Source organism: Littorina saxatilis, linkage group LG16 (genome assembly GCF_037325665.1).
Source record: "Littorina saxatilis isolate snail1 linkage group LG16, US_GU_Lsax_2.0, whole genome shotgun sequence".
NCBI classification, from domain to species: domain Eukaryota; kingdom Metazoa; phylum Mollusca; class Gastropoda; order Littorinimorpha; family Littorinidae; genus Littorina; species Littorina saxatilis.
The window spans coordinates 27,466,271-27,483,770 of NC_090260.1; the positions used below are offsets into that span (position 1 = coordinate 27,466,271).

At 45.8% G+C, this 17,500-nt stretch overlaps 1 protein-coding gene and 1 long non-coding RNA gene across 2 annotated transcripts in view; one reads left to right on the forward strand and one right to left on the reverse strand.

Annotated features, from left to right (window-relative positions):
• Positions 1–17,500, forward strand: part of LOC138950732 (uncharacterized) — a gene marked incomplete at its 5' end in the record, with an annotated part of 48,532 nt that overhangs the window by 24,115 nt on the left and 6,917 nt on the right.
• Positions 7,072–13,073, reverse strand: LOC138950710 (uncharacterized). The gene is made up of 3 exons (XR_011450772.1): positions 12,771–13,073; positions 9,269–9,661; positions 7,072–8,189 (listed from the first exon to the last, which is right to left on the reverse strand). It is a non-coding gene; the product is annotated as an uncharacterized lncRNA (long non-coding RNA).

The following is a 17,500-nucleotide window of genomic DNA, read 5'->3' on the forward strand; positions in this document are numbered from 1 at the left end:
TGTGTGTGTCACGTTTCAATATATCACTCAAGGTGATTATGAACCGGTTAATTACTACTAATTAACTAACCACACCACGATCCACTCTCGCAGGCATACAATTAAATAGAGTCAACAAAAGTATAAGTTTCAGACGCCTGTTTATGTATAAACTCTCCACCTCCCTCGAGCCTTCACTCAAAATATGTTCCTTTTACGTTCTCAACACGTAAAAAACCAGTGTTCACTGACAAAATGCCAGTAGTATATAGAAAATTATAGTAACACGCTGAACCCGTGTAAATATAGTTAAATGCGAATGTTCTGTTCGAAAAGCTCTAGTTCGTGCAGGGGTCACACCCCACGTTGTCACTACTCCAATGAAATCATAGATACGAAAAGACAACGGTGGTCAACGGGGTGCGTACGACATGGTGCACTTAGCTTTATCTCTGCTGCTGCTGCTTAGCCGGTATGCTGGTTAGTCGGTTCGCTGGTTAGCCGGTCCGCTGGTTAGCCGGTTCGCTGGTTAGCCGGTCCGCTGGTTAGCGCAGCTTCAACAGTTCCCGCCAGAGTCAGCCGTGCAGATGTTACAGGAATGTAACGAAGCGAGGCGAACGAAACGAAGCGAACGAAGGAAGGCTGCAAACAGAAAGCATCGGTGCACTAAACATGTCAGCTACCCCTCACCCACCACCTTAAAACATGTCATCTTTAAATATCTCATCGAGCACGTGGGCCTGCACAAAACTGACTTTTTACAACAACAAAACAGCCATTTTCCGTCCTTCTCTCCCTATCTGCAAAAACCATATACAGATTAGTATTTTAGCGTCACAGAGAGTAAATTATGCGCTAACCTGGAAAGAACAACAGAGAGTATTTCATTCCACAACACAGACTCATCAACAGCGTTAAATAATGATTTATTACCTCAAAAGCCTATGATTGTAACTCTCAATGGAAGCAAAGTCCGCCTCCTCCCTGGAACAGTCTCTGTTCGTCAACAGTGACCCAAAACGTCCAGAACCCCTTGTCGAATCCTTATGCGAAAGCCATCGCCGACGAAGGAAATGTGACGACTTGTCCTCAGCAAAATACGTGGCAGAGGAAAGGAATAACTTGTGGAAGTTCCCCTAGAGTGCCGAATATGATACTCGGTGAAAAACCATCATACTCTAGTAACTGTGTGTTAGGTCCTTCCCCTTCTGCCGCTGGGTGTCAAGTGTGTCGTCCTTGAGTCTCTGACAGACCACCTAGCCAAATACACGTGACTGACCTTGTCACCAAACCAGTCCAGCTATACACAGTTTTGCCTCCCCAAGCAGGAAAAAGACACGAGAAACTCAATCCCTGAAAATCCCGTGCGCGCTGTCAGCGAAAAAAACCGTCAGCCCTATGACAGCAGAAACCTGCACTGTGAAGCTCGTGCGTTTCAAAACATCCGTGCTCGGGAGCACTGTCAGCAAAAACTCTGCTGTGTCCAATATCACGCACAGGCGCTTTCTATCATACATTGACCCAGAACAGGCACTCCACTGAGTGACGCTTTCTTGGTCTCTGTCACCCGATCGTGACACACCTCCCCTCTTCAAGACGAAACCTCGGTTTCGCTCACAGTCATGTTCTCCTCTACAGCCCGAGAGAGAAAGTCAGCTCCAACATTGTTGGCGCCCGGAATGACGCGTACCGTGAATTGGTACGGTTGGAGAATCAACGCCCAGCGCATAAGTCTGGCGTTTGCCAACCTTGCAACCTGAAGATATTGCAGAGGTTGATGGTCTGTTTCCAGACAGAAAGGTCGTCCTCAAGAACGAGCAACCCCTCGTTTCACCCCTGATAACTGCAACCTTCTCTGTCTTCTTGTCTTTGTTCTTCTGGTCTTTGTTCTTCTCCCCGTAGGCTGTCCTCTCTATGTAGGCGCGCAGCAGGTTGGCGTGGTACAGGCGTGCTTTCCCGTGCATCATGATCCTGTAGTCGTTCTGGCCCACCCTCGCTGTCACCTCAAAAGGTCCTTGCCACTGCAGTTGTAGCTTGTTGTGTTTGACAGGTAAAAGTAGCAACACCCGTTCCCCAATCTTGAAGCTGCGCGGCCGTGCCTTGCGGTCGAATCCTCGCGCGTAACGCTGTGCTGCTCTTCCCAGGTTCTCTTGAGCCAATTTGCAGGTCTCTTCAATCCTGTTCCTGAGTTCTACGATGTAGGTCGCTGTCGTCTGCACCTCCTCGTCAGCTTCTTCGTCCGTCCAAGCTTGACGCAGGATAGCCATGGGACCGCGTACCTGTCTGCCGTACAACAACTCAAATGGGGAAAAACCCAAGCTCTCCTGAGGAACCTCGCGGTATGCAAAAAGCAATGCTGGGATGTACCTGTCCCACGTGCGTGGTTTCTCCTGAGCTAGTTTCCTCAGCATGGTCTTCAAGGTGCCATTGAACCTTTCCACCAGTCCGTTGCACTGAGCATGGTAAGGAGTGGTGAAGTGCTGCTCCAGTGATAGCAGTCGTGCTGCCTCCGCCATCACTCCTCCCGTGAACTGCGTGCCTCTGTCGGTGAGTACCTCTGATGGAATTCCCAGCCGGGACCACATAGTAACCAGAGCCTCAGCTACTCGCGTGGCTTCAATCGATTTCAGAGGGATCGCCTCTGGGTATCGAGTAGCGTAGTCCACCATGGTCAAAATGTATCTGTTTCCGTCCTCAGACGCAGGCAAGATGGGCCCGATGATGTCCACTGCCACCCGACGAAAGGGTTCGTCGATGAGCGGCATCTTCTCTAAGGGGACCTTCCTCACCCTTCCTTTGGCAACCACCTTCTGGCACTTATCGCAGGACGCACAGAAACGTCGGACATCCGTGCAGATGCCTGGCCAGTAAAAGTGGCGCCAGACACGATCCGTGGTCTTCTTGGTACCAAGATGACCTCCCAGAATCGAGTCGTGTGCCGTTGCCATGACACCCTCGCGAAACTCGCGAGGCACGACAACCTGTTTGAATGTACCTTCTTGGTTGCTGAACTCACGGTAGAGCAACTTCTTGTCCCTGAGGAACTTTGACCTCCCATGCTTCCCGCTCAGCTTCACCTTCCCCGACTTCGCGTGCTCCCGAGGAGTAGCTAAGGTCGGGTCAGAATCCTGAGCCTTCGCGAGAAGCGCGGGGGTCACGTTCCCCAGGGCAGCTCGTGCAGCAGGTAGGGGTTTGAGAGGTTTGTCCTCTCGCTCCGCCTGTGCCCGCGTGAGCACTGAAATGACGTCGGGAGACCGATAAACGGGAACCTCCCTGGTGACGCCGTCCACAAACTGAACCCGGTTTCCAATGAGCAGGTCGCATGGAGGATCGTCCATGACGACGGCCACAATGGTCCCCGTGAACAACGGGGTTACGACCTTGATCACTGCCGTGTTCAAGTCGTAAGCGTGAGATGCCTCGGCCATTCTCACCCTGATGCTGTCTCCTGTGTAGGCCATAGCTGGAACTAGACTCGCCCGAACCACTATCATGTCTGCCCCTGTGTCCCGCAGACCTTCGCCCTTCACTCCGTTAACGTAGACGTTGCAGTGGGGCTGGAAATGTTTCCTGGAGCACGGAACGCAGAGTTGTGGGATGGTGCATGAGCTCGTGACGTCCCTGAACTCCTCACTGCCAACGAAGTGAACGCCCTTCTGGTCAGCCTGTCTCTTGTGGCAGTCCTTCTTCACGTGGCCCCGCTTGTTGCAGTAGTAACACTGGATGTCAGTTCTGGAACTCGATCCCTTGTGTCCCTGATCGTCCTTCCCGTCCTTGGGTCCTGAAGAACCCGAATTTCCCGTTTTTCCTGGCCGTGAGCCTGAAGATTTGCCGGAGATCGCCTGGGCGTCCTCGTGCACTCTGATCCAGTCGGCTGCCTCCTGAGTAGTCTTGGGCTGGTGCTCCTGCACGAAGGTCACCACCTCAGGTCGCAGGCTGGACATCAGTTGCTCCATGACAATGAGGTCGGCAAGGTCGTTGACGGTCCAGTCCTTTTCGGCCATCTCCACCCAGCGCCGCAGGTAGAGGTTAAGGCGTGCCACAAACTGATGACTCAGCTCGCCGCTCAGTCTCTTGCTGTTACGCAGACGTCGTCTGTAGGCTTCCGCAGTCAGGTTGAAGCGCTGGAGTAACGCCTTCTTTAGTGCCTGATAGTTTCTCGCCTCGTCGTCCTCCAAAGCGTTGTAGAGCTGCAATGCGCGTCCTTTCAAGCAGGTGCTAAGGCGGCTAGCCCACGTGGCCTCTTCCCACTTCTGGTCGGATGCAATGCGCTCAAACCGGCGTAAAAAGTCGTCGAGCTCGTCCTTGTCATCGTCGAACGTCGGCAGTCTCGTACGGTCGGCAACAAACGTCGGCGCGCTAGCCTGAGTAAGCGTACCCTTCTCGGCCTGTAGCCTAGCTAGTTCTAGCTGGTGATCGCGATCCGCCTGTTCCTTCCGGTCTAGTCTGTCACGTTCGGCCTGTCGTTCTCGTCTCTCAAGTTCGTCTTTCTTGTCCTGTCGGTCACGTTCGGCCTGTCGTTCCCTTTCTTGTCTGTCAAGTTCGTCCTTCTTGTCCTGTCTGTCACGTTCGTCTTTCCTTTCCTGTCTGTCTCGTTCTGCCTGTCGTTCGGCCTGTCGTTCCCTTTCTTGTCTGTCAAGTTCGTCCTTCTTGTCCTGTCGGTCACGTTCTTCTTTTCTTGTCAGTCGCTCAAATTCTTCCTTCCGTTCTACTTCTAAGCGTTTTAGAACGCTTCGGGCTCTAACGCGTGCGTCTCGCTCAGTCGGTTGCTCGCTCCCAGGAGTCTCGAAAGTTATTCTCCTCGTAGGAGATCCCCCTGTAGCCATGGTTAGTTTAGAAAAACTTTATCACAAAAGTAAGTCTAACGCAGCTATAGCTAGAACACGCGGTGATGAAAGCGATGGATACAAAAATCCAGTAACCAGAAAATGCAGAAGAAAAATCCAAACGGTGTAGAACAAATCGCGTAGCCTACTTTATGGCTGCTTTTTGCGGTGAAACAAAGTGTTTCCCACAGCCGTGGCCTACTTTATCGGCTGCTTTTTGCGGTGAAACAGAGTGTCTCCCACAGCCTTGGTTAGGACAGAAGTCCTCGGACCCTTCCCCCCCAAAATTCCAACAAAGTCAAAATATGGAGAAAAATCCAAGTAAAACAAGACGGTAGAAATGTAACCTGTTACAGAATGCGAAACAACAATGTAGAGAAAACTGAGTAAAACGAACAACAAATCCGTTAACCCCGCTCAGCTCTCTGCAACGGAAAACTCTGAACGTACAACAACAAAGATTCACAAACAAAGGAAAGGGAGATAATCACAGTTAGCGCATACAATAACTCACAAATTACAATTTACATTTCCTGCAAGATGTGAATCGCTTAAGGTGTGGTATATGATCAAAACTATACAAAAAAGGGTAGCACCAAGCAGAAAATAAGTCGAGCACTGACGAGATTATCTGCTCTTAGTTCTCCTTAATTGGTGGGTCTTTATCAGTTGGAAATTAACTGAGTAAATCCCGGCTTGGCCCCCACGTGTCACGTTTCAATATATCACTCAAGGTGATTATGAACCGGTTAATTACTACTAATTAACTAACCACACCACGATCCACTCTCGCAGGCATACAATTAAATAGAGTCAACAAAAGTATAAGTTTCAGACGCCTGTTTATGTATAAACTCTCCACCTCCCTCGAGCCTTCACTCAAAATATGTTCCTTTTACGTTCTCAACACGTAAAAAACCAGTGTTCACTGACAAAATGCCAGTAGTATATAGAAAATTATAGTAACACGCTGAACCCGTGTAAATATAGTTAAATGCGAATGTTCTGTTCGAAAAGCTCTAGTTCGTGCAGGGGTCACACCCCACGTTGTCACTACTCCAATGAAATCATAGATACGAAAAGACAACGGTGGTCAACGGGGTGCGTACGACATGGTGCACTTAGCTTTATCTCTGCTGCTGCTGCTTAGCCGGTATGCTGGTTAGTCGGTTCGCTGGTTAGCCGGTCCGCTGGTTAGCCGGTTCGCTGGTTAGCCGGTCCGCTGGTTAGCGCAGCTTCAACAGTTCCCGCCAGAGTCAGCCGTGCAGATGTTACAGGAATGTAACGAAGCGAGGCGAACGAAACGAAGCGAACGAAGGAAGGCTGCAAACAGAAAGCATCGGTGCACTAAACATGTCAGCTACCCCTCACCCACCACCTTAAAACATGTCATCTTTAAATATCTCATCGAGCACGTGGGCCTGCACAAAACTGACTTTTTACAACAACAAAACAGCCATTTTCCGTCCTTCTCTCCCTATCTGCAAAAACCATATACAGATTAGTATTTTAGCGTCACAGAGAGTAAATTATGCGCTAACCTGGAAAGAACAACAGAGAGTATTTCATTCCACAACACAGACTCATCAACAGCGTTAAATAATGATTTATTACCTCAAAAGCCTATGATTGTAACTCTCAATGGAAGCAAAGTCCGCCTCCTCCCTGGAACAGTCTCTGTTCGTCAACAGTGACCCAAAACGTCCAGAACCCCTTGTCGAATCCTTATGCGAAAGCCATCGCCGACGAAGGAAATGTGACGACTTGTCCTCAGCAAAATACGTGGCAGAGGAAAGGAATAACTTGTGGAAGTTCCCCTAGAGTGCCGAATATGATACTCGGTGAAAAACCATCATACTCTAGTAACTGTGTGTTAGGTCCTTCCCCTTCTGCCGCTGGGTGTCAAGTGTGTCGTCCTTGAGTCTCTGACAGACCACCTAGCCAAATACACGTGACTGACCTTGTCACCAAACCAGTCCAGCTATACACAGTTTTGCCTCCCCAAGCAGGAAAAAGACACGAGAAACTCAATCCCTGAAAATCCCGTGCGCGCTGTCAGCGAAAAAAACCGTCAGCCCTATGACAGCAGAAACCTGCACTGTGAAGCTCGTGCGTTTCAAAACATCCGTGCTCGGGAGCACTGTCAGCAAAAACTCTGCTGTGTCCAATATCACGCACAGGCGCTTTCTATCATACATTGACCCAGAACAGGCACTCCACTGAGTGACGCTTTCTTGGTCTCTGTCACCCGATCGTGACAGTGTGAGGACCGTTTCACAAAACAGACAAAACACCCTCTCGGTTATTTACACAAATCAGTTCCAGAATGTGCGTGTTCCTTTTCCGTCTCTACAAATTAATGTTATCTGAGGGGAAAACGAATCATTGTCGCTTCCGCCCTCAGTTATAATTGCCTGAACATAATAGGAAGTGCAACAGGTGTAGTCTTCCGCCTGATTTTTAGTCAAGATATTTCCGCGGCGAAAAGTATTTATGGAAATGTGGAACGGAAGGATTAAAATTGTCTTTAAAATAACTTTTTGGAAAATCCCTTAACTCACACCACAAGAAATGTTGCCATGATCATTTTCTATGCTCTGAAATTAAGGACCGAATGTGTCATTAGAATGATAGGTTCGATTACTCAATAATATTGGACATTGAATGCTATAGAACACCTTTTTGACAATATCATCAAAATGAGTTTGCGCTACCATCCCCCCCCCCACACACACACACACACAACCACCCACACCCCAATGCTTGTGTGACGTGGTGGCCTCACACATAAAGCATGTGTCATTGTCAGTGTCAGTCAGTGTCAGTGTCTGAAAAAGCGATGATGCTCTTAAAATCCACTCTCCTTTGTGTCCACATTGCTCTCTGATTAGAATAAAGGCTCATATGCCACACTACCTGCCACACTACCTACCACACTTTCTCCAGCAGAACTGGGATGACTACTATGAACCGATGAAGCAACACCGCCGCTCATATCTTCACTGCCGTCCGACTCTTTGCTGCCGTCTGACCCTCCACTGACGTCATCAGCCTGGCTTGAGAGGTCACCCGCTTTCTTGTCATTCCTAATCCAGTTCTGGTCGTTTCGCAGAAGATTGGAATCGTCGAAAGGTGTTTGGGTAAGTGGAGTACTGACAACTAGTTCGTCGGCCCTTCTAGGTTTTCGCATGGCGCAAAAAACGCACGCCACAACCAGAGCGAACACGAGAACGCCTCCCCCGAGTGAACCCAGAATTAATGTCAGTATTGGTAGACCTTTTTCGTTGTTTGTGTTGACGTTGTCGTTGTCGCTTTCTGTTGTTTCCTGTTGTGTGTTGATGGTGGTGTTGGTGTTGTTGTCGTTCGTGTTGTCAGTGCTTGACGCTGAAACATGAAGAAATGTTGTCCCTGAAGGCACGGCTTTTGTTTTTATCATCATCGTCGTCGTCGTCGTCGTCATCATCGTTGTCGTCATCATCATCATCATCATCATCATCATCATCATCATCATTTTATCATTAATGGTATACGAGATGTACAATAATTGATAATATTTACACCCCCGGTATAGGGGTGTGTATAGGATTCGGTCGATGTGTTTGTTACACCCCCGGTATAGGGGTGTGTATAGGTTTCGCTCGATGTGTTTGTTTGGGTATTTTTACACCCCCGGTATAGGGGTGTGTATAGGTTTCACTGGATGTGTTTGTTTGTTTGTTTGTTTGTTTGTTTGTTTGTGTGTTTGTGTGTTTGTGTTCGCATATAGATCTCAAGAATGAACGGACCGATCGTCACCAAACTTGGTGAACAGGTTCTACACATTCCTGAGACGGTCCTTACAAAAATTGGGACCAGTCAAACACACGGTTAGGGAGTTATTGCTGGAGTAAGATTAAGACTGACATATTAATGGTCAAAGGGAAATAACCTTCTCAGTTGGTGGCAGTGAGAATGGTTATTTCCCTTTGACCAACGGGGGTGTTTTTCCTATCGGAGGAATTTCTTGTTTGTTTGTGTGTTTGTGTTCGCATATAGATCTCAAGAATGAACGGACCGATCGTCACCAAACTTGGTGAACAGGTTCTATACATTCATGAGACGGTCCTTACAAAAATTGGGACCAGTCAAACACACGGTTAGGGAGTTATTGGTGGATTAAGATTCTACAAGGACTTATAGAGGGAAATAACCTTCTCAGTTGGTGGCAGTGAAAATGGTAAGGACGGGGGTGTTTTTCCTACCTCGGAGGAATTTCTTGTTTAAATCTCTATACGTTTCAATAATCTAAACACACACACACACACACACACACACACACACACACACACACACACACACACACACACATACACGCGCGCGCGCACACAATCCCCCCCCCCCAAAACACAAAAAAATACAGAAAAAAAGGAGAAAGAAAATTTAATACAAAAAACAAAACACAAAAACTTTTTTTTTCTACTCACGGACGGGAACAGTTACTGCCCATAAACCCCATCGACATGACGGGTGCTCCACTGGCTTCGCGTTCAAGCAGCCATTACAGCGCATGCGCCCTTTCGCGTTTCTTGTCTCCACCAGCCAACGGAAATCGATCTCGTACGTTCGTCTTCCGTCCACTACTTCGTCCCTCACGCAACCGCACGAAGCATCTCTCACTGTCTCCCTGCAGTTGGTAGGCGGGTATTGGAGAGAGCAGAGTCGAAACCGAATGCCCGTGTAAATGTCGAAGTAGATCTGTTTGGTATCAGGATGGCATTCATCTACGTCGACGATGCATTTGATGGTAGCGTAGTTGCCTTGCTCCAGTGTCGGCGGGCAGCACGTTTGCATGATGGTGTCGTCTGCTGCTGACGAAACTGAAAAGTGAAAGAAAGGTAAGAAGAGGGGCGGTGTGTGTGTGTGTGTGTGTGTGTGTTTGGTGCGTGCGCCGTGTGTGTGTGCGCGCGTGTTTGTGTGTGTGTGTGTGTGTGTGTGTGTGTGTGTGTGTGTGTGTGTGTGTGTGTACTGTATGTAAAAAAAAGAAGTCTGACATATAAAATAGTGTCATTTTGAGCCGCACATTGCCGTCTGAAAGATATAAAATAGGAAGACCAAAAAATAGGAATAGATTTTCACTAGTGATTTATTAACCTTTTTATCTTCAAGGAGAGACTTACAATTCGCCTCATAAAGTTACATTACTGTATCTTTAGCGTATGGGGGAGGGGGGGTCTTCGCCCACAACACCTCCTGACCAGGGCTTTACCCCTGGACCTTATCGGAGCTTGCGCGGACCCTGGACCGCCTGCAACAACCCTGCCCCTCCATGACCCTTTGATCCGCTCCTGTAGACGTAGCATGCAGGGTTTCATTTACTAGTGCGCCCTGCGCCATTGGCGCATTAAATCTGAAAATGTCCCATCACAATTTGCGTCAGTGCGTCAAAGGGCGCATTGAGATTGCGTTCCACTGCGCCAGCAAATGTACACTTTACATCGGATTACACATACACACACACACACACACACACACACACACACATACAGAGATAACACGATATAGCGGCTAATTCTCAGATGGCACCATATTGCACTAGTTTTCATCTTTGGTCAAAACTCGTACAGGCCTCTTTGGCGCTTCTTGCCTTGGACTATGTCCCATCGGAATTTGGTTGAGGGGGACAAATGTCCCATTGCCTTTTTCTCCCAGATTAAACCCTTCCGTAAGCACGTGTGAGTGGAGAAGTGTGTGGCGAAACAGAGAAGTGTGTGGGGGATACCAGACAGTCCATTCAAGGAAAAACAAGAAAATTGGTTGAGTAAAATCAACATGGCCGAAGCAATGTTTTCATAAAAGAAGCGGCACGGTATTGTACGGGCACATGTTGAATTTGGGTTACATGTGTTGCAGAGTATTTGAAAATCCGTAGGCATAAAAACATGCAAAGAAGAGTGATAGGTCCCTGTTGTGAATATAATCAAGTGGATAAATTGATTACTTATGTTTCATGAGAAAGGCAAACAACGACACATGTTCACCGCCCTCAGCTAATTGAAGAGAGAGGGCGGCCATCAATAAATAGTAGAGCATAGTGCAATTTCATGTTGGCATCTTCTCAACTAAAAGCTATAACCCAAAGACTGAAGACCAAAGTGCTTTACCCCACTTCTGACCCGAATCACACCCCTCCTGCTAGGTACACGTGCACTCAAGTTAACCTCTGCTTTGACCTGTGTGCCAGGAGTCCGATCAAGAGAGAGAGAGAGAGAGAGAGAGAGAGAGAGAGAGAGAGAGAGAGAGAGAGAGAGAGAGAGAGAGAGAGAGAGAGAGAAAGAGAGAGAGAGAGAGCGAGAGAGACACACACACACATAAACAGAGACAGACATGCATAGAAAGACAGAAGCGGAGAGACTCAGAGGGAGACACAGACAAAGACATACATACACTGATACAGAGAGAGAGAGAGAGAGAGACAGAGAGAGAGATAGAGAGAGACAGACACAGAGAGAGAGAGAGAGAGAGAGAGAGAGAGAGAGAGAGAGAGAGAGAGAGAGAGAGAGAGAGAGAGAGAGAGAGATCAAATCAAATCAAATCAAATCAAATTTTATTTTTCGAGGGTTGTGGCATAAGCAATACAACGAGCTTTTTTTCAACCAGCCCTCGCCCAGAGAGGGGACTAATCTAATCACATATTTACACGGATATTAACGTAAAAAAAAAAGGCAGAGAAAAACAACATATGATGATATTTACACATTACATATTATACACAAATATAAAGCGTCGTATATATGTAACGTATATATGTATGTAAGAGAGAGTGAGAGAGACAGAGAGAGAGAGACAGACACAGAGAGAGACAGAGAGAGAGACAGAGACAGAGACAGAGACACAGAGAGAGTGAGAGACAGACAGACAGAGAGAGAGAGAGAGAGAGAGAGAGAGAGAGAGAGAGAGAGAGAGAGAGAGAGAGAGAGAGAGAGAGAGAGAGAGAGAGAGAGAGAGAGAGAGAGAGAGAGACTGTAACTGATCTCGTAAGAACGGTAACAAAACGAGACATGTCAGATCTCCGAACCCATTGCAATAGATGACCGCTCCTGCGGCCATTAAATGAGATTCAAGGAAATAAATAACGCAGGGTGTCGGGAGGGTTGGTGGTGGTGTTGGAGGGGGGTGGGGGTGGGGGCGGTGGGGTGGTAGGGGGGTGAATGGTGGATGGTTGCGTAGCCTGGGTGGAACGACCCCAAGAGCAAAAGCAATTTGCTTTTTAAAATCGAATGAAGCCCACTTTGGTGCAAGATATTAACACATGTCGTGTGCATGTGAAGGAAACACTACTTCGTATCTCACATCTGGGTTAACATAACACTTGCTGAAATTCCAAACATTCCGGATAATTGGATTGCCTGGATGTTGGGAGATGGGGTTTCAGTTTGTGTGTGTGTGTGTGTGTGTGTGTGTGTGTGTGTGTGTGTGTGTGTGTGTGTGTGTGTGTGTGTGTGTGTGTGTGTCTATTTTCTATGTCGAGTTCTAAACAACAAACAAACAAAAAACACCGTGCGTGCGTGTGCGTGCGTGGTTGTGTGTGTGTCTATTTTCTATGTCGAGTTCTAAACAACAAACAAACAACACGTTTTGGTTTGATGTTTGCCTCTCCTGTTTTCGACAATGTGCGTGTGTATGTGTTTGCGGTGGATTTGTGTATGTCTTAGTGTGTGTGTGTGTGTGTGTGTGTGTGTGTGTGTGTGTGTGTGTGTGTGTGTGTGTGTGTGTGTGTGTGTGTGTGTGCTTGGGTATCCATGCGAGTGTGTGAACACGTGCGCGCGCGCGCGTGTGTGTGTGTGTGTGAATCTGCTTCGTTTCTATATATTCTATCCCCCCTGAAGCAACCATAACAAACGCCTTCAACTAACACTGAGCGAAATCGATAAAGATAACAGCAACAACAATAAAAAACAACAAAAACAAAAATAATAATGTGCCTACCGCTTTGAAGGAGAGAAAACAATGTCATTATACAGGCGCAACACGTTTGCCAACAGTATTTCCTAGTCGATGGCATTGGACACTTTCAAGTTTTTTAATCGCACCGGCACTTTGAATCAAAGTCAGTTCTTTAGCAGCAGACGTCTGTTACTATTTCAGGTTCTTTTATCACAAATACTGATATTATCCTTAAACATTACGTTGTTTCACTGTATGAAAGATCAAAATCTCAAAATGTCAAACTCTGCACAAACATGTGGGGATCCATTTTGAAGAACACATAGACACGTCATTTACATTCCAGAATACAAATTACGTCACCGTTGACTGATTTTTTTTCCCAATAGTTTTTTTCTTCTAAAGCTGAACATTATTTTCATTTCGCGATCTTTTGTCAAAACTTGTTCAGGGAGAGTCGAAAAAGCCCATTGACATTTTCAGCCTTACTTAGATATTTCTCTCCGCGGGAAAAAAGTTGAATTTATTCATCAACCAAGAAGTTAAACGCAAGATATTCTTTTAAACATACGTTCGTTGGCGTGACACTGCCATTTTGCACATAATTGTTGATCGGACACGTGTCTCATGAGATCAATGCTAAGGCCTAAAAAAAAAATAGGTGTGGTTACGGTAACCCGACCTACCCTATTTTTAGGGGCCGACCCTATAACTTTTTATTACATTTGTCAAAAAAAAAAAACCCACAAAAAACAAGAAAACGAGTGCAGAAAACGCAATGAAAGCGAAAGCGCCCGAGTCGCACACTTATTTCCCTGTCAAGTAGGTTTAATTTGTACACATTAGAAAACAAAGTTAAAAAAAAAAAAAGTGATTGCCTACCTTCCTACCCTATTTTTGGGGGCTATGTTACCGTAACCACACCTTTTTTTGGGGGGGGGGCCTAAACTGAGAATAAGGAATGCAAGAACATTTCTTCTCAACAACTATAAGGCGTTGTCCCTCATGTCATGTTTTATCTAACCAGATGAAAGCTGTAACTGCTCTGTTATGCGTTGATTGTTTCATCTTTATTTTTCGAAATGAAAGTGATGAATCAAAACGTGTGACGGTGTGTGTGTGTGTGTGTGTGTGTGTGTGTGTGTGTGTTTGTTAGTGTGTGTGTGTGTGTGTGTGTGTGTGTGTGTTAGTGTTAGTGTGTGTGTGTGTGTGTGTGTGTGTGTGTGTGTGTGTTAGTTTTTGTGAGTGTTTGTGTGTGTGTGTGTGTGCGTGCGTGCGTGCGTGCGTGTGCATGCGTGCCCGTGTGTGCGTTATGTAGGTAGACTTGTGTGTTCATGACTAAGATGTGCCAGGTGATCAGCTACAAGATATGCGAAAAGATAGTTGAAAGCAACAGTTCACAAGAAACAAATTAGGGGAAGGTTGCCCAATATGGACTACTTTTTGTTTCAAGCTGATAACTAGCTTGTTTTCTCGCGAAAAAGTTTCATTTTGTGTTCGGTAGTTCTTCTCTCTTAGGTTAACAGTTTGGCCTAATTAGTGTGAATAAGCTTTGATAGACATTCAGCAACAATTAAATACAGAAATATTCACAAATGGTCCATATTCAGGAGCCTGGGCGCCTACTATATACCAGTGAAGAGGCCTTCACGAATCACTGTTTAAAGACCCCCATATTTCAAAATAATATGATACAACTTAGTGTGAAAGTCAGACTAATTCAAATATGCTTTAGATTTATCTGTTTCGGCTCGATGAGAACATTATTTGAAGCACAACAGGAAACTAAAGAAACATATCAAAAACATTGTGAAAATAAATGAAATTATGAACTTCCAGGAAAAGAAGACTATTTGTTATATTTGTTTGAAAGCTCGAGGGCTAGTTATAGGTTATTTTCAGCATGCTTCTTAATGAATTTATGAAAATAGTCTTTAGCTGTTTGTGGAAGGTGGTCCATATTAGGCTACACACACGTACTTTTATTTTTTTCTATTAATTTTTGTTTCAGTAGAAATAGAGAATACTACATGGCTTGCTGTGTCGTACCAGATTTACACGAGTTGTTTTTTTAAATAGTGAACTGCGAGCGAAAGCGAGCTGTTCACTATTTGAAAAAGCAACGAGTGTAAATCTGGTACGACACAGCAAGCCATGTAGTATTCTGTTTATCCTACATTATATACTTCTGTGCCAGATCTAACTAAAAGTCACCGACAGCGCTATTGCCTTTGGATCAACCCGCTTTAGAACTTCAAACCACTTTACTCAATTTGACATTCATTCCTCCGCCATGACACACACTCTCAAACTAGGACAAAGTAGTTCGCCTTTGTTAACACTGTTAAGTTTAATATTGAACATTGATTAAATAAATTCGAACAACGAAATGATGGTCACTTCAAAATATACCAGATAAAAAGAAAAGCAGTGGCCACAGGATAAAAGAAACCAAAAGGAACAACAACAGCAAAGCATATCCTTCCGCGATAGGATGACAGTCAAGTCGGAGCCAGGCGAGTCGACAGCTTTCAGATGGTCACTTCTCGGTTTGGTGACTGGACAAATATTGGTTGATGTTGATGGTACCAACGTGCACAGGCCTTGCAAACAGTGTTGTTAGCGTTTGCTGGGATGTGATTGTGGCAGTGGCAGTGGAGTTGAAGTGGCCGTGCGAATCCAATGTGTCGTCTGCCGACACTGGCGACAGCTCCGAGACCGGTGCAGTGCCGTTTAGCATCAGACTGAAGCCACGGTGTTCCTCTTGGGAAATGCTGCTTAACGTTGTTGTGCCCAGATAGCTGCATTATTTTGGTCGGAGGAACGTTATTCTCGGAAAGTTTCTGCACTAGGAACTGGCGTGCAGAGTGGTTGGTGTAGATCTACCTCGGGTTGATGATCCCAGCTTTTCTTCACATGTCGCCCTGGCTTTGGTTGTGGATTGTCTTTCGCAAAATTGGAGATATTCTCTGCTATTACTGTCTTCATGCAAGGACACGTCTCCTCACTGCATGTGCCTGTGAGGTGTCACGCTGCGCAGACCAAAGTTGACTGTGTTTTGCCACCACAGAGTATTCAGGATTACTTCTGGATCTGCGACTCCGAGCTGTTTTGTCTGCCACAGCTTGTCAACATCTTCATCTTTCAGCGGTTGAGCCCTGTTAGGTAAGTTGCCACAACCTTCCTGTTTAACAATCTTCTGCTTTGTCTTCACGACTTCTCTCAGTTACAAGTGCAAATTCGGGGCCGTCTATAACGGGTGCACACTGTCGATGGATGCTGCTGAGAAGGCCCCTCAGCGTGGGGATGGTTCATACTCTTTGCCATCCGGTTTTTTCAAACTCATGAAAAGAGAGCAGAGAATTTTGCATAATTTTTGTGGTTGGATGGTGCTAATGTTTCTTTTGTCCCCGTGTTTCGCCATAAACGTCGATAGGCGACGTATATCGTAAACCGTTTTTCGGAGAGTGTTCTTGTTCTTGTTTGTCTGAACGAATGAGTCTATTGGAGAAAAATCATAAATCATGGATGACTCGCTTTTTTCTTCATCGACTTCGTCATTCGCGTCATCACCAAACATGTCTTCGAACAGCTCATCACTCAAAAATTCTTTCAGTGTTGACAAATCGGTTTCGTGGCAGTTGCCATTTTGTTGCAAAAGTAGTTCTTCATGAATATGTAATTACTAATTTACATAGCATGACCTTCCGGTTGACCTCATTTACATGATATACACACGTGTGATTTGAACGATTTTTATCTCACGGGTATCTCTCTCACGTATGTAGGATAAATTGAATTCTCCTTCTTTGATCCATGTGACGTCAGAGGCCAACAAAAATTCATATTTAGGCGGCCAGCCGAGACTACAAAAAGTGCATGTTTGATGCGTTCAATCGTAAAAACTAAAGAATTTTAACCAGAATCGACCGATACATAAATATAGCTATTCTGATGAACACGTGGGGGAATTCGGGAGCTGTGATTGGATGGTCTCTTCCGATCATCAAAGCATAATGCGGCGGAAGTCGGCCATTTTACTCAATATCCAAAAGCATATTGTCGATAACAAAGACGCATGGTTCCGGTTTCTTCCACGTGTATAAAGTACACGCATACCTCGCCAGGTTTGTTTCTGTGACTAGTCGACAGACGATGCCATTTGCTTTGTGTGTGTTTTTGTTGTTGCTTACTGTACATGACATACATTACGTGTAAAATCCAGTTCTTTCAGGCAACAAACCTTGCATATTTCCAGAAGCTGCAATCTGAAGCGACCTATCTCTGATTCTAGCAGACGATCTCTCCAATGTTTAACACAAAATCAGCAAACTCTCCTGTCACATAGAACGTCCATTGTATCGTGCAATGTTGAAATGAAGTTACCGGTCTGAAACATTTAGTCGTTTCTTCTGAGACAATCCTTGTTCTCTTATCATCTACAGATTTACCGCAGTCTTCACCACGCGAATCCCAACAGAAGTCAGACTTTCGAACATACAATATACGTAGGTAAGCATGATACGTCATGACGTCATATGATTCCTAGCATATTGACGTAATGCTAAACATCCGGTTATCTCGAGTTTTCTCCGTAATACATGTCCGTGGGTTTTTCAATGTTCGGTTATTTCCGTGGCTTCATGCGGAAAGGGAACCGTCGTCTGCAATCAGCGACATGGACCATTCTGGTACTTGTTGCTGACAAAAACATGATTTTAACACATAATTTAATGTCAGAATAGCTATATAAACGCTATTGTGTTTTCATC